The sequence below is a fragment of the Patagioenas fasciata genome, chromosome 1, assembly GCF_037038585.1.
Source record: "Patagioenas fasciata isolate bPatFas1 chromosome 1, bPatFas1.hap1, whole genome shotgun sequence".
NCBI lineage: Eukaryota > Metazoa > Chordata > Aves > Columbiformes > Columbidae > Patagioenas > Patagioenas fasciata.
This window is the reverse complement of record NC_092520.1, coordinates 168,591,945-168,618,199: the sequence shown is the minus strand read 5'-3', so window position 1 is coordinate 168,618,199 and position 26,255 is coordinate 168,591,945. Positions and strand designations below refer to the sequence as shown.

Genomic DNA, 26,255 nt, shown 5'->3' with positions numbered 1-26,255 from the left:
CTCTTTCAAACAGTCTTTTCAGTTTTAAAAATGTCAAAATGGAAACATCAATAGTCACTATTTAAATGTTTTCCTATTACTTTTTAGTCTCTCCTCTTATCAGAGAGGTAAAGCCTTTATTACTTTCTTTTTTTTTCCCCCCTTAAATTCCCTTGGAGTTGTGGGGAGACAAAAACAAATTCATCACAAATACTTGGTCCAACTATAAAACTAAATAATCACTAAAGCACCTTCTGCTTGTGTATTGCAAAGCATGGGATTTATTATTTGCATTTTAAGCTCTGTACATCATAAGCTGGTGCTGCTTGCATACAATGCAACCTTCTCTTACTCAGAGTGGAAAACCTTGGCAGAGGTTTGGGTGACTGATTTGCTGCTTCCTTCCATTCTTGCTGCATTCTTTCCCAGAGTGTGGATGCTCATTTTGGTGTAATTTGGGATTTAGAACAGTTTGGGTTAGAAGTGACCTTCAAAGGTCATCTAGTATAACCCCCTGCGATGAACAGGGACATCTTCAACTAGATCAGGTTGTTCAGAGCCTCGTTCAGCCTGGCCTGGAATGTTTCCAGATATGGGGCATCTACTGCCTCTCTGGGCAACCTATTCTGGTGTTTTAACACCTTCATTGTAAAAAATGTCTTCCTTATATCTAGTCTGAATCTCCCCTCCTTTAGTTTAAAACCATTACCCCTTGACCTGTCACAACAGGCCCTGCTAAAATGTCTGTCCCAATTCTTCTTGTAAGCTGCCTTTAAATACTGAAAGGCTGCCATAAGATTTCCCTGGAGCCTTCTCTTCTTCAAGCTGAACAACCCTGACTCTCTCAGCCTGTCCTCACAGGAGAGATGTTTCATCTCTCTGATCATCTTGGTGGCCTCCTCTGGACCATCTCCAACAGGTCCATGTCTTTCCCATACTGAGGGCTCCAGAGCTGGACACAGGACTCTGGGTGGGGTCTCACCAGAGCAGAGGGGCAGAATCACCTCCCTTGACCTGCTGGTCATGCTCCTTTGATACAGCCCAACATATGATTTGCCTTCTGAGTGCAAGAGCACATTACCACCTCATGTCCAATCTTTCGTCCACCAGTACCCCCAAGTCCTTCTTTGCAAGGCTTCTCTCAATCCTTTCATCCCCCAGCCTGTATTGATACCAGGGGTGCCCCAACCCAGGTGCAGGACCTTGCACTTGGCCTTGTTGAACCTCATGAGGCTAGCATTGACCCACTTGTCAAGCTTCTACACATCCTTCTAGATGGCATCCCATCCCTCAGGCACATCAACTGCACTGGTCAGCTTGGTGTCATCTGCAAACTTGCCGAGGATGCACTCGATTTCACAATGTCATTGATGAAGATATTTAATAGTACTGTTTCCAATACAGACTCCTGAGGGGCACTGCTTGTCACCAGTCTCCAACTGGACGTTGAGCTGATAACCACTACCCTTTGTTTAGGATATAAGTCATATTAAGCCTGGAAACTATGACCTTTTGAAAAGCTCTATTTACAAAAGGTAGGCCCAATAATGTATCTTTATTTCTACTGATTTGCATCCTTCCTGGGTGATCTGTAAAAATAGCTGCTCTCTTCCCACCAGAAATTCCTGTTCTGTGAGATGTACTCTTCTCCAATTTCCTTTTTCCAAAATACTAATACTAATACTTTTATCAAAAAATGAAAATTTAATTTCTAGGTATTTTGCTTCCTGAAATAATGGAAAGCCCCTCAAGTATCTTACCATGCCTGCTACTGTTTGCTGTTTCAGTTCCACATGCTAATATGATTTCCTGTAAGAGAAGATGAATATATGAATTCTACAGTGAAATTAGCAAAAAAAAAAAAAAAGAAGCAAAAAGGAAAAGCCTGACCAGTGCTTTCAGTGCTTTTAAGAAGAGTAATCTCAATGGAAAATGTTAAATTGGTTCCACAGTACGAGTGTTAGATGTAAAATCTTGCTCTAGCACAGGCTCCTGACTTTCTCTCTGATTTTCTGGCTGGTGGCTGTTGTTTCTGCCACCTGTTTGAAGACAATTGTGCAACTGGGACCATGGAATGATGTCCAGTTGCCTTTTTTAGAATATGAATAGGGCTTTTGAATTTGGCTGTGCTGAGTGGTTTGGGGCTGAATCACTCTGTAGACTTGCCAGAGAAACCATTTAGCCTATGGACATGAGCCAAAGCCCACTGAATCTCACAGCAAGGGTCTTTTTGGCTTTGGTGGGCTGTGGCTTAAGCTCTATATGAATGACAGTTTCTTCTCTGGAATTATCAAAAATTCTTCATTTATATGAAGTTTCTGTTTTTCTTTTCCCAAAGAGTTTCATCTATATTTTACAGTTTGAACTACTGCTGCCTGCCAAATGGGATGTTAGGGCTGATGGTAACATGGATGGTCCATCACAAAACCATCAGGGGCAAGGAGCCATCTCAGAGCTGAGCTGCCTGAACTTCTCTGTACGCACTGTCCACTTTTACTTGCTTTTCACTTCTGAATGTGTGCTATCCTGAAACACCTCAAACACTGTCGGACTTCAAGCTATTTTGGACATGAGCATGTCATTTCCCTTCCCTCTGCTGCAATCACAGTTGGATCCTGCAGGCATTTCCCATAACAGACCTCAGTTATCAACGGCAGGAGTTTCAGTGTATTTCCCTTTGCAAAGACTTTTGTTGCCAGATGGGAGTTGTTAGTTGTTTATATCAGGCTATGAGTAATGCCCTTTTGCCAGCACTGTGCACAATGTTTTTTTGACATTTATTCCTTCTGTTGTTATACAATGTTAGCATTGCAAGTTATAAAGAACAACCTTTTTCCCCCAGGTGTCCTTTTGTGTTCTTTTGCTCATTTTCTGAGACTCTTTCTTTTCCAGTTTTAAAGGTAAAAAGAATATATAAAAATAGAAAAATGAACAACAAGCTTAGAGACCTCTCCCAGTCTGCTACTCATTGCTGTGAATAGATGCTAAACACAGGTTTGTGGACCCACTTTCAGGTTTCTCGAATTCCATTTCTTCTTGAGCACCCTTTATGTCTGTTCCAGGGCCCCACTTTCTCGTTGTTTTCCTTGGCTCTGTGGGGTGCAATGTAAATTTTACCAGCTCCCAGCATCTCCATTAAATGGTGGGATGAGCCCTTTCTCTGCAGACTTCACTCCCTCATAACTCATACAATGAGACCTTACCCTGGAGGCCACGGAGCATGTTCTGTGAGAGGAGCCCTCAATCCATGTTTATTCTGAGTATTGATGCTCAGTATTTGATCCATCAGCCTGAATTCATATCTTGATAATGAAAACTGTTCATGATAACTTTAGCAAATCTCTCATGCTCTTTCACTTCACAGATAGATGAATTTTTCTGTCCTTCCATCTGCTTGCTTCCCAACTTTTTTCTGACTTCTTATTCCAACAAAGTTGGCTTTAGCATGACTGTATAGACTGTCTGTAAGGCACTCTACATTTCCATAGTGGTGTCAAAACTGTTTAGACACCTTCAGAGCCAAATTTTTGTATTTGTACTATAGCTCTGCATAGAAGATAGAGAGCTATGCCAATCCTGGGCCCTCCAGAAGGCCTTGGACAGCCCATGCCTGCCACACTATTTCCCTGTGTTGCGTCTTGCATGTAGATGTACAAAAATCTGCTCCAAGGGCCCACTGGCAGGAAATGTCCAAACTTCACATGGTTCCCCAGGGACCTATGGATCAGACTCCCTGTAGACCTGGTAAGAAGATGTGTCTCTCTGACCTTCCACACTGGCTAATGTACACCTTTCCCACCAGGAGTACATGTCCTGTTACAGTGAACTAGAACCTCCCCAGCTTGCTCTTGCTCACTTCAGTTATCTTTAACATACCTCTTTGAAATAGTCTTTAACAACCATAAAAACCCTTAATGCTAAATGTATGGGTAACATCTGCACTGTGCGCTCTATAAAGACAGTTGTTTTAGGAGAAACTTCACAGAACTTCTGATCAGATCTTAATTATATTGTTGCTGTTTTGCCTTTAGCCACTACTTTAGAGCCTCCCCCTACTTAGGACTGTGGAAGGATTTGTGAGAATATACAAAAAAATATAACTGTTGTTGAGACACTGCCTTCTTTGTAGCACTAACTCAGCCATGGAGAAAAATAAAGGGAAAATATGCCCTCAGGTGTGCTTTCCTTGATGCATATAAATACAGGTCCCATGAAAATATTTATCTGTAAATAAGCAGTGTGGTTTAGTCTTGTTTCTCAAGGTTATCTAGTTGCAGGGTATAGCTTGCACTCAGTAAAAATTGAAAAACAAGTTTGATCACTGGAATTCTGTTATTTTCATCTGCAAAATTATGCAAGATCAAGGTAACAAATTTTGTTGCCAGCTGGAGCTGCAGGGTAACAGGCTGTTGCTGGTTTTCCCTCTAGACAACAGTAAAGAACACATTTTATGTCAAAGTAATTGCACTAACAGGTGCCGTTGAGCAACTGTGTTTTGGTTGCGACACTGTTGTGGCTCAGTGCTTACCACAAATGTTTATATATTAAAAAAAATTCAGTTCTGCTTTTAAATTCCTATTCAACTGACAAGAAAGAATAGGGTAAACAAGGGTGAAGCAATAACTGCAGTCTAAAAGCTAGAAAGCCTCCTTCCCACTTCTGGTGGGTGAATACCACTACCTTATCACAAGTCCTTCCTTGGGCATTTATCACAGCAACTGTAAGCTGGCATCCAGTGCTGACAACATTAAGACCTGTAAGAACTGGATGAGATTCTGGCAGTCAGATACATGCTGATGTGATTACATGACATATTTAGGGAATAATGTCATTTCATGCACCAAATTCTGGACATTGACTGCTGCACATGCAGTGGTCGCTCTTCTTGCCTGCCTCCATCATTTGCTCCTCCTGTGGGAAGGGCAGTAGGTGCGAGGTGCAGCAAAGAGAGTGCTGGCAGCACAACACCTGGGAGCCGATAGCGTTTAGGAAGTTGAGAAATGGTGGTAAGGTTGGAGAAGGTTCCTCCTAGTCTTGTGAAGCCATGTGAACTAAGCTGCTAAAACTGCCACCTGCTTTGTGCCAGGCCCATGACAATGTTTAATTAGAGCTTTTCAAAGCTATGGGACCCTGGGGAGAAGGGCAAGTGTATGGGCTGAAATACTCCACGCCCAAGCTGAGAACCTTGTGTAGAGCTGCCCCAGAGGTGTGTTTACAGGGTTGTATGTACATACACTGAGAACAGTCTGGAGATAGTGCAGGAATCCAACAGTGTCTTGCTTTCTTTTGTCTAACACCTCTACCTTTCTGTCTTGATACATCTTTTGCCTACAGTCTCTATGCCTTGTTGGTCTGCCTTAGCTTCTTCCTCAAAGCTTCTTTCTTGCTCTTATGATGGGAAGATGACTTCTGGAAGGACTGCGATATTTGGGAAGACCTCCTTCCTGTGCTTTCCTCAGCATCCATTTTTTCTGTTTTTTCCTTCTTAGAGGATGCTGTGTTTGTTCACTTGTGGGGGTTCCTCCCAATCCTCCAACTGCTCCCTTTCCTCCATGCATACCCAGTAACCTTCTTTTACTGAGCTTTTCAATCTTACCAATTTATTTTCACTCTAAAGCAAATGACTCTCAATCCAAATACTGCATCTTAATTTACTGTTCATCATTGCTGCGCTAAATGTATACATGCATGTTCTGAGTCACATCCAAGGCAAGTGTACATACAGTTGCTCAAACTTCAGTGAATGTGGGTTGAGATAATTTATGTTACTTCACATTTTCTAGGGTTAAAGGGTGCTCACAGTAATGGAGGAAGTCTGAACTGTAAATTTTACATGCTTTACAATTGGCACCCTGAGACTTCCCTGTTCTCATTCTCTTCATCTTTAATTCCTTCTCTCTGTGGCTAATGATTTTTTTTTCTTTTAGACTGGTGTAATACCCACAGTGCTATGCAGGTATGGTTTTGAATGGATTATTTTAGCTCAGTTTTGAAGATGGAGCTAAATTAGTCCATGACTTTTCCATGTTATGCTGTCACACTCCATAACACCAGAAGAGCAGATGAGTATTCTGTCTGAAACAAACATTAGAGTAACCTTGCAAAGGCTTCCAGGGAGATTCATCCTGGCTCCATCACAGGGTGCTGTGAAGCCACTCCATGTCCTTGGCTGTAAACTCCCACTCTCGGGCCCTTCGCTTCCATGCTTGTGCGAATGAAAAACACTTTCATGGTACGGAGTGATGCTTTTGGTTTGGGTGCCCTTTTAATTTGTTTTCCCAAGGACTGCACTACCCATGCACTTTTGCTAACAGCTGTTTATATGCCTGGCTGTGGAGGAGTCCCCTTGCTCTTGTCTGGTCAGTATCTTTGCTCCCCTTGGAGCACTCCTGTGTGATGTTATAAACCATTGCTTGGTACTCTTTAGAACACAGTGTTTTACAGTCTCTTCATAAAATCTCTTCCTTACACAACACCCATGCTACAGACATGAATAAAGTTAATATATTTATCTCTTCATCTTCCCTTTTTGGGTAAACAGCTCAATGAAACCTCCAAAGTTGGCACATGTTTCAACTGAATAGCCGCAGTATTGTGGTGCTGTGCAATACTTTCCCCATCCTGTCTCTCTACCCCAGATGTCACATTCCCTGACACTGACACATCTAAAATGTGGTTGCATGCTCCTGGCAGAGACGAAGTTGGGCTACAGATATGAAAGAGCTGAGAACAACTTTCTACCAGGACAAAACTGCTGTATCCAAAAGGGTACAGAAGGCACTACTTACCTGCTCATCTCAATGTGTCTGGCAAGAGAAGTCACAGTTGAGCAGTGAACTATGATGCCCTTAAAAGGGCTTTCCTTGTCTGGGGCTCTCTGAAAGATTTTGGGGCAACTTCAGGGCAAGAAATGCTCTGCTGTATGATATAGTATGACTTCGTCATTTTTGGGCACTCGATTGGTCTTAGAAGAAGATTTTTATTTTTGTATATAATAAAGCTAATGTGGACATAACACAGTAGTACATCTTTTTATAGTTCTTACAACAGCTACTTGCATTCAGTTTTGGAGGGGAACTCTGATGCTTCAGACTGGGATATTCCACTGAATTTCTAAAAATTGCTCTCTCCCACAGTCAGCCAGTGTGCTCTTGGGACCTGCCTTTGGGCACCATTCCCAGGGCTGCAAAGCTGCAGTGAAGACATCGCAGCTTGCAGCATGTGCAGCACATCTTACCAAACTGAAAACCAGACATGTTCACTAGAAATAAAAAAAAAAAATAACATCTAGATTTATTTAAAAGCTTGCAAAACATTTGGGCAAAACTGTGGCCATGGAGTGATTAATGGAACCAGATGAGGAGAAAGTGTATACATTTGATCATTTAATGCCAAATTTCATGTAGATATTCTGAGGGATTATCTGGATGTGAAGCTCAAGCTTAAACTTCTGGGATGTGAGACTGTATGAAATCAAAACAGACAAAAAGTGGATTGTACACTTGAGATAGAATAAGTTGTTTCAGTCCCTTATTGCATTTGCCCATACCAAGTGGGCTTTCTCTCTCTGGCAGTGGGGTGGTAGCTGCCATATCGCTTGCAGAGCACCACAGATGATGAAAAGTCAAACTATGCTCTTCTTTTGATGAGTTTCTGGGCTTTCTTCTTTCTGCCATGCACATGACATGGGAGATAAAACAGCCTGATGAAAGGGGAGCATTTTTATCAATCATTTTGGTTAAGCAAAATACCCACAGATTATAACTTATTTGTTTTGTTGAAAATGCAGGTGAAGGACAAGAGGTAATTTACTTTGGTGAAGTTGAAGGGGAACTGTGACTTCCTGCAGCAGGAAACCACTTTCTACCAAAAGAAAGTTTCAGTATAACATCTAAGCTAGAGCTGAGTCTACTAATGGTCAGGAGTGTTAAATGTGAGGAGGAAGGGGAGAGAGGGAGCAAGACAGAGCTGGGTCTGGCACAAACTGCTACTTTTGGTGAGATACCAGCTGAAGGTTTTTCCAGGTATGGACCAGGTCAGGGTGGGACATGGGTCACCTGTGGGAGAGGCCCACAGGTTGGTTCTTCTTCAGCCAACTGGGCAGCCTGGCATCCTTGGTGATCCCAGCTAGGTACCTGCTCCATGCTCCCATGGAGGCAGCTGTGGCCATCGCTGAGCTTAGTTCAGATACCACAACTGCTTCAAATTACACCATGGCCTGTTTGGCACAGCAGTGTGCCCTACAATGAGGAAAGCTCTTTCTCTCCCCAGTGAGAGGTGTGGTTACTGAGGGGCCACTGTTTGCTTTAAAATCATGTGGCGAGGCTGCTAGTGGCGGTAGATGGGAAGAAAAGGAGGGAAGGGATGGTTTGCCCAAAAGAAGATAGTTACTGTTTAACTGCATGGATTCATCTGCCACACACCTTCATGTAAAAAGCCCACAATCTTTCTGCAAATGCTGTTGCTGGGAAGGGAGAGTCTGCTTAAACCATCAGCCTGTTTCTCTCTTTCTGGCTGCAGAATGAGCATTTGCTGTTCCCCTGAGAACGTGCTCCTTGCCTGACCCTAAGAAGAAATATTTGCCCCTGCCCTGCACCAGCACATGTGGCAGTACTTTCATGGCCCCTTCCAAAATTTCCTTGGATGGAACAGAACTTGGCCCTTACTCAGGAGTGGCTCGGGACTAAGTAGACCTGTTGTTCTTTAACTGAAAGACTTTTTCCTATCAGAAGATAAATATGTTACATGTCCAACATTTCTGCCTGCAGACTGGAATTATAAATGTATGGCTCCAATGTTTTGCTCATGTCTACCCATGTCCACCAAGATTGTTAAAAATTAGCTCCCAGTCAGGAACTATTCAGATACCAAATGTTTAAACAGCTGCTTTCCTATCAGTGTCCTTCCCCATGGTTTATTCCCACAAACCATCTGCTTTCATTGTTGTGCAGGGCAGAAACACAAGCTGACTGTCAGCAGCCTGCTGGTAAAACATCAACAGGAGCCATAACAACCAGGTATCCTGGCATGATGAAATCCACAGAAATTACTCTGAGATGTTAACTTGGGGCTGGGCAGGGAAGGCAATGGCAGATGCACCTTCATTATATTTAAAATACAGATGACATTTAAGTCTTTTAACTGTTTTCTTAAAACCTGATCTGTTTTTCTGGTCTCTACATCTTAAATTCCAGCTGAAGACATCTCTGAGCTAAGAAGAAACCATTTTTCTGTCGAAGTCTAGGAGAGATGAAGATTTCAGACTTTTATATTCATAAAGCTACAACCTCAGCAGAGCTCCCTGCTCTCCCTTCCTTCCTCCTCCTCTCCTGCCAAGTGTGCAGTGACAGAGAACAATGCCAGGCTGATACAGTAGGTTTGGTTCTGCTCTGACAGGCAGTGATGATGTGTTAGGAGGAAGACTGTGAGGGCCTGAAAGTCTGCACGCTCTGGAAATTAAAAGCCAAAGGCTATGGTTGTAGCTGGATTGCACCTGAAAACTGAGAATGTGGAAAGCAATGAACACAGATGCTAATTTCCCGGGAAAGAGGGAGGAAGTCTATGTTTCTATACCTACATATGTGGGAAGAAACTTCTTTTGAAGTATATGAAAATTGAACCAAATCTTTTTCCCTTCACTCAGGAAAGTTTTCCTGCTAATACTTGGGGAACTATTTGTCCTGGGTACCAAGTGTGAAGGAATTACACACGTGTGCTCAGATTTGCTCACAGCAGATTTGGTGCGAGTGATGCTGTTATGAAAGCAGCAGCAAGGAGTGCTGCAGTCTAGCACAGCTCTGAGCACGGCTGCCTCTCCTCAGGTGATAAGACAGAAATCAGGAAGAATTCCCACTTTCCCCTCTATTTATACAAGAGAGAGTTGCATTGACATTTTGTTCTTTACCCTTCTTTTAGCAGTAATTTGCTTTACCTTTTCAACTTTACTCAGCTTTTTGATATCTAGTTCAGTTTTGGTAAATAAAACAACATTTTTATCTCAATCAAGTCAATTTTCTAATCTGATTACTGGGCTTAAAATGCTACAGGTATCTGCATGTATCACGAGACAAAAGACATCTTGGATTTCATAACTGTTTAGGGTAGGGTTAATATCAAGTCCTTTAGCTAGCAAAACACTTTAGCTCAGAGCTCAGAGGACTGGAAAAAAATACTTTGCCTGCTTAGCTTTAAGCTAGCAAGTCTGAAAACACTGAACAAGAATAGGCCTGCTTTTGAAATTAATTTCCAGCTATAGAAAATGACCTTCTTTCAGTATTGAAATGACAAGGGTCCAAGGTCCCAGTGCAGAAGATGCAGAGGCCGGAGGATTTCCCTGCAAAGTTTCGCTTACATATCTTGGGCCTCCTTGGGCTCTCAGCAGGGGAGGTAGGAGGCAAGTTGTTGTTACTTGCAGAGGGAAGTAGGAAATTATTCAACATTAAGGAAATACGAAATTAAGATGATTAGGTGTTTCCTTTTGGGGCTATCAAACCCAATAACATTGCTGTAAACTGGGTAATCTTCTCTCCAGCCTGTGCAGCAATTTCAAACAGGTGACTGTAGCTCATAGAGATTTCAGTAGACTGAATTCATATGAAGAGGCAAGGACCAAGAATATTCCAGCAGTTTACACAGTGTAGAACAAATGTTCAATGTTTTTTTACAGTGACCATTCTGTGTATTTAGCTTTCATTCCCTTTGGCAAAAGTACCAATGAACAGGAGTTTAGAACCAAGACATGAATACACTTCTCCCAGGCTCTTTACAACATATATTGTGATATTTACCCAGTCAGGAAAACCGGGTCAATTGTTTTTGGCACAAATCCATAAGCATCAGTTCCTCTGTCTGGTAAATGCTGTTTTTGTAGGAATCGGCGGGGCTGCTGTCTAGAGCACTTCCAAAACATCCTGGTAGAAAACAAGAAGTAAATTTATCAAAACAGCCAGGCTCACTTAGAGCAAAAGCGATCATCTGGGGCAGGCGATTTCCATACACATGTGTAAGAGTCCAGTGAACTGGTAAAAATATCTGCAAAAGTAATAAATAGCTCCAGTTTACAATAGGTGGCATTTCCTCCAATGCCATAGTTTAAAAGTGAGACCCATAATATATTGTTTGACAGCAACCTTCAGCACCAAGGGAAATTTCATCTCATGACCTGCTTTGGTTTTGGCCTTACCCTTAAAATTTATCTGTCAAACTTAGCTAAAACATCCAGTATTTACATTTATTGAATATAGCTGTTTTATATGTCATCTGTGGTGACAGCTCTGATGAGTTACCGGAAGTGCAATGCCTAATGCAATCACTTATCAATGAATTAATAATGTTAAATTTATAATTGATTTATAATAGTTATATAGATATCAATACAACAATAGTATTAAGAGTTTGACAAGCTTAGGAGGAGGTCTGCTTTAAATTTCAGTCTTGAAAAGTGAGCAGACCTCTTTTGACTGTAACCTGCTATACTTCAGATGCCCAAGCACAAGCTTATAAAATTAGTTTTCTAAGACTCTTTGTGAATTTTTTCCTTTGAAAACAGTTATCAGATTTTAGGCTATAAAAGTTGTCAAAGGACTGTAAAAAGGGCTGGTTTCCATTTTTATTTTAGATATAGTATCAAAATATGCTTCTGTATTTGCATTAGTAATCTAATAATCTAAATCATGCTTACATGATGCTGAACTTTAAACTGGCCATTACAACTCAGGAAAGAGATTTTAAGAGTTGCTGTTGCCAAAATCAACTCTGTGTGCAGCGTGGCCAAATAAGCTCTCAAAATGTTGGGCTATTCAGGAAGGATATTGAGAACAGGGGCATGATTTTCTGCTCTTCAAAGCCTGAATTGCCTCTATCTTGAGTACCATGTGCGATCCTGGTCTCTGCATCTCAAGAAGGATTTACTGAAGGTGGAGAAGGCACAGAGAACGGCAACTACAATGATTAAGAGGATGGAGCAGTTGCCTTAAGAGACTGAAAAATCTGGGACTGTTTAGTTTGAAAAACAGTTGAGGTTTGTGAGGAAAAGAAGATGGTGTGGAACTGTGGGCCTGTGCTACTTGGTTAATTTAGTAGAGGATTAGCTTAAAGTTAGTAAAAGGAAGGCTTTCTTCTTTTATTTGGCAGCAAACTTCTGGAACTTGCTGCAGATGTTATCCGCAGATTCAGAAAGGGATAAGACAAATTTGTGAATACTAGAGGCAATAGGCAAGGAGGGCTTCTCTTGCACTCCCAGCAAGGGAAAGGAGAGAAGAAAATAATGGATCTTCACTCACGTGCACTTCCCAAATACCATAAGTTTTTTTTCAGTGTTGAAAAAGAGTAATGGACCAGTGGTCTGACTCAGCAGGCACTTGTTATGGTTTTATGCTTTATGGCTGCTCTCTGTCCTGAAGAGGGTTTTAGTGCTAGTTTTACTGCTTTTTTAAAATGAGAAACTGAAGAAGCTGACAGCATGACAGGATGGGTTAGTGAAATAGTAGCTGGAACTTTTTCCTCCAGGAAAGGTGAACATTCCTGGAAACACTGAGAAATTTTTACTAACAACAGATTTTCCCCTATATTCTCACTATTGTTTTGATATAAGTAGTGATACACAAACCATTCAAATGTAAGGAGAAAGATGTCACAATACCATATGTCTCCATAAAATCCAGATAAGTATAACCTTTGTGAGTAGACAAGTCCTTATGCACTATTTTCCTTCCTGTTCTCTTTTCACATATGATGTATTTGTCCCAATTTTGGTTAATAGCACTCTGTCTGCAAGTCCTTAACTTTCATTCACCATGTTTTGTAAAAGCCATCCAGCCTCATCTCCCTGAATCAAAGCAGCATAGTGAAAGGTTGTTGCTTTTCCTCAGTGTAAGATGAGGAGTGCAACCTGAGGAGTAAAGTAGCCCAGCACATGGGTGCCTTTTAAAATCTTCATTGCACAAATATGTCTCGTGATACCATTTCCAGTCCTCCATTCTTGCACTTCACACTTGTTAGAATTGAAGAGACAATAACTCATTGTTGCTGGACAAACAAATTCACACTATCCTGTTGTGTGAATCCTATAGGCAGCATGAGAGCTACTAGGGTGTGAATTGTTTGCTTACAGGCTTTTTTCATGCAGGAGGTGCACATGGCCTTTTCAATTTTTTCCACCGTGCCACTTACTGAATAGAGGTCGATCATCCTAGAATTTTCTCTCAGCTGCCCTATAAATAATAAATACTACACAAAGCTGTGTGAAGCCTGGCATGAAGGATATTGGTGGTTTGCCATTAATCTTTCAAGCAGCAGCCAGATATCTCCTGACAGTTGTTGTGCAGTTTGCTAGGTAAATGTTATGGTTGCATTACTGGATACTGTGTGTGTGTGTTCATATGTGTTTGTGAACCACTAAACTCATTTCAGCTGAGATGCTTGTGGGTTTGCTGACAGAGACCAGCTGAAGGCAACACAGTGAGCTACCAGTGCAGCTGACCTGGATTCTTAACATTTGCTATGTTTTTTCAGACTTTTGCCAAAGACCCCAAATTTTGCAGCTTCCTATTTCCAACCTGGTGCCAAGTGCTATTCAACTCTCACTCTCTCAGCAGAAACCCAGAGCTATGAATCTGCATGCCATTACTCCCAGTTGCAAATATCGTTACATAGTCTATGGTTCACTGATGCAGAAGTCATAGTCTATGGTCTATGTCTATGTGGTAAAGAAATATTTGGGAAATTAAGTTCAAAACAGAATAGTTCATTGTTCTGAGCCAAAGGTGTCTCAAAAATAAAAATCATATTAATAAAGGCTAGACCTTCATATATAAAATTTCTCATAGTATTCACACCTCTAGTGGAAAATGGCAGGTGACCTTAAAATTGAAATAAAGTTACAAACCACTACAGTGTTCTTCCTGTTTGGTTCGGTGCTTTTGTTGTTTGTTTGCTTGTTTTGTTTCTTTTTTTAAATTATTGTTTTGGTTGCTGCTAACGAAGCCATGAGGTCATTCTAATTTTTGTATAATATGTTAGATGAGAAATTAGTAGAGAAATACAGGATGTTTCAAAGAAATGGACCCAATTTCAAAGATACAGCGATTTCAAATTGGGTGCTTCTTTTTGAAACACACTGCATTTACTCTGTCATAACTGCGATGGGGTCCTACTGAAGGCCCTGGGCAGGCCCCCATGCTCACTAACATCACTGATACTGTTCTTTAGGCTTCCTGAGGCCACTTTTGCCACAGCTGAGAAGGAGAACAGTAACATGACTCTAAGGTATGTCCATGGCAGAGCGGCTGTCCAAGTGTCGTACTATGTCTTGTATATTTACTAATTAGGTCTACCAAGAATTGGTAAGCTGAGGAGATAAATCTGTGATTCTTGGAGCAATGCAACACAGTGGCCTCAGAGCAAAGATCTCTGGATTCAAGCAGGGCAGCTTTCCGGGCACAGGATGCTTTTCACAGGGACATTTGTGTCACCCAGAGGCAGTTAAGCATGAGATAAGATCTCTGCTGGTGTATGAACTGAACTCTTGTTTACTCTTTGGCCAAATTCTGTCTTTGGACATGTCTTTGGACATACTATCTTAAACTGCAGTAGATCCAACGGATGCAGAAACTGGCCATCTGGACACAGCAGGTGAGATTTATCCCTGAGCCAAAGCTAAGATAAATCTCAGACTTATGCCTTTCTTTGGGATTGAAATGAAGCTTTGTAGAACCAGCTCAAGGCTTCCTGGCAATGTTGGCCAATAATAATAACAAAAAAAAAAAAAAAAAACAAAAAACAAAACAAAACAAAAAAAAATGGTTCCTGACAGAAAGAGAGCTAAAGGCAGGATGGACATTGGACTGAGACATGTGGGGAGTGCTGTGGAGAGCCAGCTTGCTGCTCTTGCTGCTGCCAGGAGGGCAGGGGGTGGCTGTACCAGCTACTGACATACATCCTCCCTGCCTTCCTCCCTTGTTTTGCAAAGGATGCAGGCACAGCTGGCTCCAGTGCAGCTAGAGCTGCCAAGGATTTTTTGTCACTGCCCACAGTCACCATGAGACTTTGTTCACAGTGAGAGCTCACTGGGGTGTTCTGGCCTGGAGATCGCTATTCTCACAAGGGTGAATTTCATCCTGGGCATGCACAAGTGCAATTCCACGTCATCCATGGAAGGATTCTACAGTGCTGAGGTTTTCTTTGCCTTTTTGAGCTTGGGTTTCACTGTTTCTGAGAAGTGTCCTTTCCTGTTCAGTGTTGTCGTTTGGCAGAACGACTCATGACCACTATCTGTGTGGGCGCAAGCACTGGACCACAACTTGCAAGATCTGAGCTCATTTCGTGCATCAAGCCACGGATTTTACGCATAACCTTAGGAAGTTACTTCAGCTCATCCAGGCATCACTTCCCCACTTGTGTGTAACTTTCCGCTTCAGTGGAGATTGCTACAGTAGCTCCACTTAGATGTGAATGTCTAACAGAAGAATTCATGATGAAGACATTGTGGTTACTCAAATTATTATTTGAAAAAAAATGTTCTGAGTAATGACTGTGTAAAATTTCAAGCAGTCAAACAGCAAAAGTCAGAGTGCAGCTCAGAGTAGCACAGCAGGCTTTGTGCCACCACTGCTTGTTTCAGTGGAAACTGTTACAGTCCCAGAAAGTTTTTTATCCAGCTTTTTTTACCACTTAAACCCTAGAAGTTTGAACCAGTCACTGCAATGTGGGCTGCTGACAGTTTAGCAATAGTGTGTCTGTCCGACCTTGCCAAGGCCAATTAGATTTAAATGGTGCAAACTTTTTCCAAGAGAATTAACGTATCAGCATGAAGCAGCAGTTCCCAAGAGCTACACAAAAGATTGGGCATTTGGGGCTTTAATAATTGCAATGGAAAAGCAGACAAGCAGCAGGGCAGCAGAAGAAGGCAGGCATTTGGGGCCATATGACACCCAGAGCAACTGGAAGAAATGTCTGGGGCAGTGGGCCAAACGGGTGGTATTATGACCCTGGGAGACCACTCGATAAGATGTTTGTGGTTTCCCAGGATACCCTGTCCCCCTCTCACTTTGTTTTCCTTTTCTCTTTGCTGTCTGGATCTGACCCTCCCTTCCTCTACCCTTCCCCAGCAGCAAAGTCCGTATTCTTGCATATGCTGCCTGTGCATTGGAGACAGCCCGTCCCTGCTGCAGCTGGTTACAGGGAGATAGCTGGCCCTCAGCAGTGACATCCTAAGTGCATCCTCCTGTTGGCATCTGCAGCAAAGTGCATGCACATAAGTGGAGCAATCAAGAGTACATGGCCAGGGAAGAGATGAGGAGCTCTACGGGCAGGGGCTTCAGGTGAAAGCTGTCTCCCTGACTCAGAAAGCCCTGCTCGTTTCTCCACATTTGGACCCTGGTGCTGTTTGTGTGGATGCAGGGCAAAATCCTGCTCACCTATGCCACTGACAGCTCAAGCTCTGGCCTTCCTGGAAAGAAGATAAGGCCCATCTTACTCAAGTCACTGTGTCTACAGATAAAATTTAATGTTTTCGGACGGTGGTGATTTTTCTGAGCTGTATCTATGGAAAGGGTCAGAGCAGGCTTGTCTGGGGGCAAATATACAATTCACAAGATACAAAGCTGAAGTAAATATTTTTGGTGGAGGGAAGGATTAAAGATTCATAGCTAACAAACTATTTCTAATATCTCAGTTTTGAGGAACACTTTAATGCATTTGAAATCACTCCACAAATGAGGATGTGAAAAATCACATGTAGGGAGATTTGCTCTAGATCTATGAACAAGGATAGACAAGAACAGAGATCTTCTGGAACTTACTGCCTGTGCCACCCCACTGGCCCCATCAGTGGGAAGAAGTCACTATTTAAGCATTAAGCATTAAAAAGCCTCATTAAAAAGAGCACAAATTTTGCTCATACTTTCAAAACCACCTAATTATTTAAGATATCACAGTTCTGTCTAAATCCAGTGTAAGCAATGTTTAAGAGGCCTGACTTTCTGAAAATCCTTACACTCATTCTCAGAAAAATTTCGTTCTGTTGTCAGACATGCAACAGAGGATTTGGGAATTGCATGTGAAAATTTGGGACAAGTCAGACATTTAGGAAATTAACACAAAAGGAAAAGTTTGTGGTTAAAAAATGTGGAAAATGGTCCTTTTTGACTAGTGCTTTGAAAACCTCCTCAGACTGAGTAAGGCATTGCTGGCAAAATAGGACCTGTAAAACAGCAAGAACAAGTCAGATAATATTCTATTAGTCTTTTTATGAGAGGTATGCTGAGTAACTAGAAGCAAAATAAACCACAGAATTATGCCTTTATGGCATAAGAAATGTTGCCCCAAGGAAATTAAAGAATGCACACAATTGCAAGCGTTAATCCCCACCTTAGATACTGTGAAAAGACCCTTGAGTTTCCCTTTGGCAGAGCTTCAATTTCTAGAGGAGTTTTTGTGTGTGCACAGCAGTGCCCTGGTAGGCACATCTGGGTCTGTGCCCTGCCTGTACCTGCTCAGCAGGAGTGCGAACAAGGCAGAGGCACTGTTGCTTTTAGCAGCTTGATCTCTGCAAATCAGTCAAGGAGACATGACAACAGTGTTTCTTCTGTCTCTACCCTGCGTGTGCCTGTTTAGTGGTGGAGGAAGGAAATCGTGCTTTTTGCAGGTGAGCTCAAGAACGGAGAATAAACTCTTTGTGACCCAGAGACATGAGATGTAACATGAACCAAAGGCTAAATCTGCAAAAGTGCTATTCATTCACTATTCAGCAAATGAAGCCATGACAATCCCCGGGCAAAAGCATCCAAGACAGATAACATGACTGCAATTATGCATGTTGGCTTTTATTTGCCTTGCCTGGTTAAAGCTAATGCTATCCAAGTTGCACAAGAATTGGTACGAAAAGGTCAGATACATTGCTAGGAAGAGAGCAACACCAGGGCATTTCAGCCTGTTGCAAATTACTATCAAGCCAAAAACTGAAGAGAATTCATGGACAGCCCATCTCCTCCAGCTCAATAATGCTTGCTTGATGCTGCTACACTTCCTCTTGTTTCTTGTTTGAATGTTGTCCTAATGCAGAAAGGAAGGCTGTGGCTAAAGACATTTATGGCCCATTTCTAGTTTTGCTTACCATCTAATTTTGAAAAACTTCAGTTTATTTTTTGTCTGATGCTGTTTCTCAGTAATTGCAAAGATGTCACAGTATATGTGTATATGTATGTGTGTGGCCATAACAAGACTGTCGTTACTCTTTGCAAAGCACCTTTATATTTCTAGAAGAGTGAGAAAAGTATCAGGTGTTTTACATCTTTGAAGATAGAAGTAGTGCAGGAAATATAGCTGCCAGCTGCTGTTTCACAGCTGTGGATTTCTCCACCATGCCCGTGCTGCAGTAGTAATTAAAATGACAGATGAACAGCATCCATGCTTGCTTTCCAGGCCCAGCAATAAGTAAACTCTGTACCGACCATGTTAGAAGTGCATGAACTGTGCTGACCCTTGCCTGCACCACTATACCTGCCTCTTGGGAATGTGATGTACTTAGTTATTGTTATTATATGGAACAGATGGTTTGGTTATTGCATGATTAATGAGGAAAATCACATGTACTTCTGTGGGCATATTCCTGTTCCTGCAGAGGCACAAGAACTTAACTTCCTCCCAGTGGGAATCCTGCCATTTATTTAATTAGAGGCAGGATTAAACCCTTCACTAGGTCAAACTGGGAAGTTCTGGAGTAAAATTCAGTACACACTTAAGCACTGGCAGGTGTGGGGTCCAAGTTCTCTAAGCAGTACTGCAATACTTGAGGGGGCTGGGGAGGAGGAGAAAGCACGTGCGGCTTTTTTTCTTTAGTGCTGCCACATGACAAGAAGTGGCTTAGTTCACCCTGTCAGGTGGAGAACAGTTGGTGTAAATTATACAGCAGAACAGCTGATTCTATGAAATGCATCTCAGAATTAGTTAAACAAGAGCAAGCACAGCCTGTGGTTTAATGACAGCTGAGCGAAGGTTCGCATTGTACTGATAACATCCTGTATCTCTGTGGCAGCGATGTGGTGTGTGCACACATACTTCTTTGTAGCCAATAACTTCTCATCAGATTTTCACACCGATTTGGCTGTTATTTAACAAGTGTGTTTTCCTGTTCCTGCCATGGGTTTATTTTTGTTACTGTTGTTGCAGTAGTAAAATAATCTCTGATATTCTCGGAAATTCTTCATAGCATTGCTAATGTTTTGCTTGATGTTATGCTGAAATAAGTTTTGCTTAGATTTTTAAAATGTCACATCTGTTCTCAAAGTGCGTTTACTTAATTGGTGTACAGTGCTGGATAGGATTCAATACGCATTATCTAGACACAAAGCTGCATGGGTTGTCAGAACATACTTGAAAAAGGAATGTGAGCTCAGCTTCCTATAGCAGAAAGGTGACAAGCTCCGATGATGTGGGAGGCAGCACAACAGGGCAACACCCAGGGCAAATCAAAGACTGTGCTGAGTGGTGCACAACATGAGCAGAAGCCAAAGACAACTTATTTTCCGTGGAAAAAGTCCTGCTTTTGGACACATTTTGATCTGAATAAGAACAAAATGTATAACATTGACATCTCCTGTAACATGTCTGATCTCTTCTCATGCCCATTAGATTTCTTATGTACAGCCAAATGCTTTCTTATACTATATATTTTATACATACAAATAATGAAACCCAGTTTTTCCACAGAGCCTTTTATCATAGATATCAATGTGCTTAATCAGTGAGATCATACATAATTTCCATTTCATGGGCTGAGGAATGGAGTAACATAAATAAAATGGCTTGTCATGCAGACCAAAAATGCAGTGGCAAAATCCTGAACAGAATCGAAATTTCATTTGCTGTAACCTAGTGGTCTATTTACTCAGAATTGTTGCCTCCACAATTTGCAGTATGAAAATATGGAGCAATGGCATTAAAATACTAGAAATTACTCAAAGAAAACCAATAGACATATGTAAAAAAACCAAAATAAATTTGGATTATTTTTTTCTGAATGAAATGGAAACACAAAATGATCTATTCAAGTGTGACTGCCACATTCCACTCTGTTTGTTTTTCCTAGAACAATCTCTGATCTACATTCCTGTATGTACTGCCAGTATTGACAGACCTGGATTTTGACAATGGGAAAAAAACAAACAATCAACAAAACCAAAACCACACAACAACAACAACAACAAAACACACACAAAAACCCAACCAACCAAAACAAAACAAAGCAAAAACCCAAACCAAAAAAACAAACCTCAATGTTTTGGACTGGCTGCATTTGCTCTAGAGGAGGGAAAGGAAAGCATGCAAATCCAGCAGGACTCCTGAAAGGCAATTTTTTTCCCCCATTTTTTTCTTTGATTTAGTCCACTTTTCAAATGTGCTGTAGGCTCATTTTATAGTAAGAACACATCTTATCTGACAAATGGTAACTGATGCAATATGATTTAAAAGTCTCCCCCATCATGCAGAAATTAAAATCCTCTCCCCAGGGACATTCCCCAAAACATAAAGCAGAGCCTTCCTCCTCATTAAAACATTTTGTTGTGTGAAAAATGACAATGAGCCATAAAATCTGGAGGGAAATGATTACTGAACACTAACATATGCTCAACAATTTCAATACCAGAACACGTGGAGGCTGTCAATTGCACTTCAAGCTGGGGAAATGAGTTTCTTGATCTTGTCCGGATGGAGAGCAATTTAAAGAGATGTTACTAACAGAGTAGTTAAGTCCTGAAAACCTGTTTTCAAAATAGCAGCAGGAGATCCAGCAGCCAACAATACAAAGGTGCCAGTTTGTTTTGTTTGCAAAAGCACATCTTACGGTCCCTTCACTACCCCTGCTCTTTTCTTAAAGCTGATCAGAGTAATTGTCTCCAACGTTATTATTATGTACAAAAATGGCATGAAAAGAAGATAAAGGTTGCCTACTCAGCCACTCAGAAGTTAGAAAATAATGGGATTACTGTTGCCTTGACAACATTCCTCTCTCCTTCCCCTGCCCCCAGTTTCATCCTTGGAGATGGCTAAACCACTTTACTGAAACTCTGTAAAATAATTAAATAAAATATTCAGTCGTGGGGAGACACCTGGCGTGGAAAACGTCTTTCTGCTCTCCCCCAGAGCCTGACAAAATTATAAACAGTTGAAAACCAGGGTGTTAGGATGAGAAGAGTCAGGTAATGCCACGTACCTTGATGGTACTAGTAGCTCCATCTGCTTTTTTTCTTTTAATGTAATTTATACTACACACAGCCCAGAGGGACAAATTTGGTGTGTGCCCCTTTGTGCTGCAAGGGGTAAGACCATGTAAGCAGCAGCAGCAGCAGCAGCAGCAGCAGCAGCAGAGTAGGGTCTTGGTTTCTTGCAACTGTCCAAAGAGGGTGGACTTTCTTCCCCAGGAAAACAAAGACCAGGTGGGATTGAAGAGGGCTGCAATGATATTGGAGGCATAACTTCAGCGTTTTTAGCACTATGCGTCATGCTCGGGTGACACATATTCAACTCAAATTGATGTGCCTGGCACATGGAAAGAGCTCTGCCTCTCTGGAAGCATTGGAGGGTCTGCAGAGGTCCTGAGCTGGCAGCCCCTGAGGGCAGGCGACAGCAGCCCCGTGACACCCAGTGCGTCATCTCTAGCTGAGCTCTGAATGAGGTCAGGCAAGAGACTGATAAATGGCCCTGCCTTGTCAACACTGCCGTCACTAGCACTTTTATCACCCAGCAAATGGGAACGTGAAGGAATTTGTGTCCCTGCCCTCACCAAAACTGGAGAGCAAGTGGGAACAGGAGCCGTGGAGGTGACCGTATTTGCTCATACCACTTATGTTTTCCTGCAATGAAGCTCAGTGTTTGTTTTCTAACCAAAGGGACTTTGTAGCTGACTACGAAACATTATGCCATGGTTCATTTTTCAGATTAATTGAATTTATGATAAGGTTTCTTTCAAAGAAGGGACAGAACATTTCAGCACACACTGGCATGACTGAAACACTAACAAATCACTGGCCTGGTGCAAAGCCCAGAAATACTGCGATGCCCCCTTCCTCATGCAACCTGTCTGAGCTAAGAGGGAACCCAAAAATATCAGATAAAGTAGCGTACATAGGGGCTGGAAGTGGACCCAGCTGACCAGCACGGTCTCTGACAGCAATGTGAGGGGAGAGAGCACTGTGGTTTATTCAAAAACTGAATACTCTGGAGGAAATAAAGGAATCACTAAATTTGCATTTAATGACATCTATTTAAAACCCAAAACAATTTCAGCTGCATTAATCTATTTTCTTTTTCTTTTGCTTGGAGCATAGTCCGCCCTTGCTTGTTTCTTAGGATTGCTCCTGAATGCCTTTTTGACTCAAGTCAGAGCACCGCAGCAGCCCCTCCATTTACATCCGTGCACAACAAGCAGCGTAGGTGGTGTTACATCAGCACAGAGACTTGTTGATCAGGCCCATCAAGTCCTGCTCTGCAATCTGTACTCAGCTAAGGGGTACCAATAACTGGCCCCACAAGTCCTAACTGGTGTGTTTGTAAAAATTACCTAAAGTCACAACCAAAGCCACCCATGAATGCCTCATATAAGGTGACTGTGCGGCTCATTCCTGTATTTAGAGTGCTGGGTGATATGGCTGGCTGTGACCTCAGACAGAGGACTATGGCCTTCTGGTTGGAAAGCACCTACTTCAGCTACATATTTTGTTAATCTTTCAACCCCAGTATTGTACCAGAGGTGTTTAATTTCAAGGGAGGAAACAAAAGGGTATTTGATATGTCTTGTTTCTGTAGCTCTGAACCAATCCCTTTTTGTCAGGTAATACCTGGTGCTTTTGTCAGTGCTAAGTAGTACTTTTAAAGTTTAAAATGCTTGTATTGGCTATGCCTGGATGCAGGACAATAAAATATCATACTTCCTATTGGTCACTATCTATCTGCCCAGTCCCTGCCCCTCTCATACACTCATGTCAAAAGAAGACAGTGTTCTGCTTTCCAAGTGAAGAATTTACGAATATTCTTCTCTGTCTGAAATATCTTTTAAAGGAAGTCGGGGCATCAGGTAGCAACCTCAGCATAGAACTCCGAACGTGTACCAGTTAAAGATCTGGCCTATAAATTGATGGTTATTAAACACAGGATAACAGGTATTTGCCTAGGAACACCACACTACTAACAGCTGCGATCAAGTAGAACTGGTTGTTCGAACTCTGTCAAACAGATGCATGCACTGTCCTGTGTTTTATCACAGAGATGGATGATTGCTCTGTGGGTCCTGGTGGCCAAAACCTGATTCCTCCCACAAAAGAGAATTATCTACAGTTGAATTATCTCTGATGTTGGTATTCCATATTCCTTTCAACACAGTAGCAGTTTTGAAAGCATAATGCAGTTTGGTCTTGCATGACAACAATTTTTGCAGTAGAGTAACATGCAAAAAATCTAAATCATGCTGGAAATTTGAAAGGAAAATCCGTTTGATTAGGACATATAGCCTGGGAAATGCTCTCTCAATTGTATTTCACATCAATAAAAGCTTCCCTTGATTCAATTTTTGTCTAACAAGGCTTCACCAGAGAGATTACAGAAACACTTGCTGCAGAATTGAGGCTGAGATGCAGATGGTAGAACTATAAGGGTGGATGAGCACTTTCAACTAAAATATGATAGTAAAATAGTTGGATTTGATAAAATTATTTTCCTCAATCCTGACTTCTGTCAGGGAGGACAACAGTGTAGCATTTCAGGGCACCCAGCAGCATTGAATGCCACCACAAAGCAAAACAGTGTTTACACTGAAGGGGAAAAATGAATTAATGACCCGGTTAAAATCTGGGCAGGAAACTAGGTGTCACATCCTGCTCTTCTGAAATAAAAATGATAAAAGTTTTGATGAGTCGACATAGTAAACAGGGCCTTGGCTCTATGTCTCATCCAGGCACCAACACCTCATGCTGTACAGTCAGTTGTCCATCACGGTGCAGGGCAGCTCACCTTTCAGTCCTGGCTGATGGGGAGGATGCTCTGAGTCATCCCTCTCCTCCCTGCAGCGCTCCTGCCTCCTGGGGGGCATGGGCTGGCAGGAGGGAGATGTCCACCCTCCCACAAGCACCATTATTTCTTCTGAACAACTTTTTCTTCCATATTCCACTTGTCTTCCTTTCTCTCTTTTTCCATTTCTTTCCCACTTTGAGGCTTTGTGATCCCTTTTTTATGGCTAGCCCACCCCTCTTTCCCCTGTGATTCTCCAAAGAGGGCTCAGCATTCACAAAGGCAGAGGACCTACTGGGGGGGTCTGGTACCAGATGGTGATGCTACTGCCATGTAAAGCCATTTCTCAGAAAGGTCCCAGTTATATGGCTCTTCTGTCTGAATTCATACCTGAGACTCCCTGCCTGGAAGAGCTCAAGCCTGGTTATTTTGCCTGGGTCTAAAATAATTGAGGCGCTCTCTTTAGTATTGAAGGGATTTGGGAACAATTACCCATCTGTTGTTAAGTCTAATGGCAATTCTGTTTCACAGTCTGTTATCATTTGAACCCTGGTTATTATCATAACTGAATAGGTGACTCCAACTAGTCTTTGAACTGCCAGCTCTTTGTTGCCATCTCCCAGCTAAGAGGCAGTTACCTGGCATATAATCACTCTTAATGTGTCCGAGAGCAAAGTCACACAAACTTAAATTATTGCTGAAGGTTTGCTTGTTTGACTTTGTCCTCAAAGGACCAAAGGAGTGTTTGTACAGTCAGTCATGCCTGTCAGCTGGGAGGAAGTAAACACCCTCTGGGAAACAGTTGGGAGCAGATTTTAAGCCTCTTTTCCAGCGCCCTGGCCATGTGGCTGTTCCATATCTGCATCAGTGCAAGGTCAGTGAGGCTAGGTCAGACAAGCACCGTCTGCTGCACTTTGCACAGGGAGCAGGGAGTGTTGTAGGCACCATTGCCCACAGCAGGGAGGTGGTTTGGGAGGCTGCACCTTCCTACATCTAAACTTATGGCTGTGGGCACCTCACAAGGCTCCCATCACCATTTGGGCTGTGGGAGGATGGAGCTCAGGATGACTCAAGAGCACTGCCCCTGTGCTGTTCAGGGGTGGTTCCTGTCACCCTCAAGGAAGACAAGGGCTATCGTGAAGCCAGCAGCCCCATGGCTGGCAGAAAATCCCTGTTGCAGTGTGATCCCAAGCAGTGGGGCAAGAGAAGGTCTCTGCCCTGGTGCCACTCCTCTCCTTGGTGCTGCATTTCATGGGTCGGACAAGCTTTTCCCATCTCTTGCAGGCAAAGCTCCAAGCTGAGAAACACCCAGTCCCTGTGGTGGTTGGCAGTTTCCCTACTGATCCGTCAGCTAGCCAGAGATACACTTCCTGTGAGAAGGCATGTAGGATCAGCAGGTAGGATCACCCAACAAGTGTGGTCACATGCAACAGAGAATAAATCCAAATGTAGAAAGCAAGCGTGCATTCAACATAGTTATCCAGGATCCTAAAAAAAGTTGGAATAAAGTGAACCATTAATTTAGTTGTAAGGCTGAGCCTCTCAAAAGTTATTTCAAGGATTTCTGCTTGTACAGGTACAATAAAATCCTTCTTTCAACATGCACAGTCTGGTTTTGCTGCAGTGTGGAGTGTGTCATATCTCTGTCTTTTACTGCTAGAAGCCTTCAAGCGCCTAATTCTACTCTGACATCTAACTTCTCAAAAAAAAAAGTATACAAGTATACATCTCACCTGCATCTAAAGAACAATCCCACCTCTGTCAACAAAAAGATATAGTGATAACCTACAAGAAAATATAGACTACACCATTTCATTTACTGAAATTTAAATGCAAACTGAAATTCTCAGATAATTTGAGTTGATTCTTACTTTTATCACAGGAACCAAAGATCTGAAGCCTGTCAAGGCCAATTAGGTGGTTAACGACTTCAGAGCACTTTGAATTTGCTCTACAAATAGCATCATTAGCCCAAGTGGTCCAAGCACCTCTTCTATCTGCATGCCTTCAGCAAACTGTCTACATTCCTCTGAAGATGCAAGTTTAGCTTTGCTCTCATTTACTCCTGGGTGAAGGTGAGATCACAGTGCATTTATTTTTAGTTACAGTACATCTACATTAATACAAAATGTACCTTTGGTTTCACACAAGCATACAGAAGAGGAAGTGGAGCATTCTGCCAAACACACCGAAGTTTCTTGCCATTTATCAGCAATATGAGAGAAGAAATAATCCATTTTATGTTTTATTGTGTGTGTTTGTAATCTGATTTACTA

At 42.1% G+C, this 26,255-nt stretch overlaps 1 long non-coding RNA gene across 1 annotated transcript; it reads right to left on the bottom strand.

Moving 5' to 3' along the window:
• Positions 1 to 1,750: 1,750 nt before the first annotated feature.
• On the bottom strand, positions 1,751 to 21,608 carry LOC139825780 (uncharacterized). The gene is made up of 3 exons (XR_011735981.1): positions 21,191 to 21,608; positions 10,767 to 10,889; positions 1,751 to 1,788 (listed from the first exon to the last, which is right to left on the bottom strand). It is a non-coding gene; the product is annotated as an uncharacterized lncRNA (long non-coding RNA).
• Between the last annotated feature and the right edge of the window lie 4,647 nt (positions 21,609 to 26,255).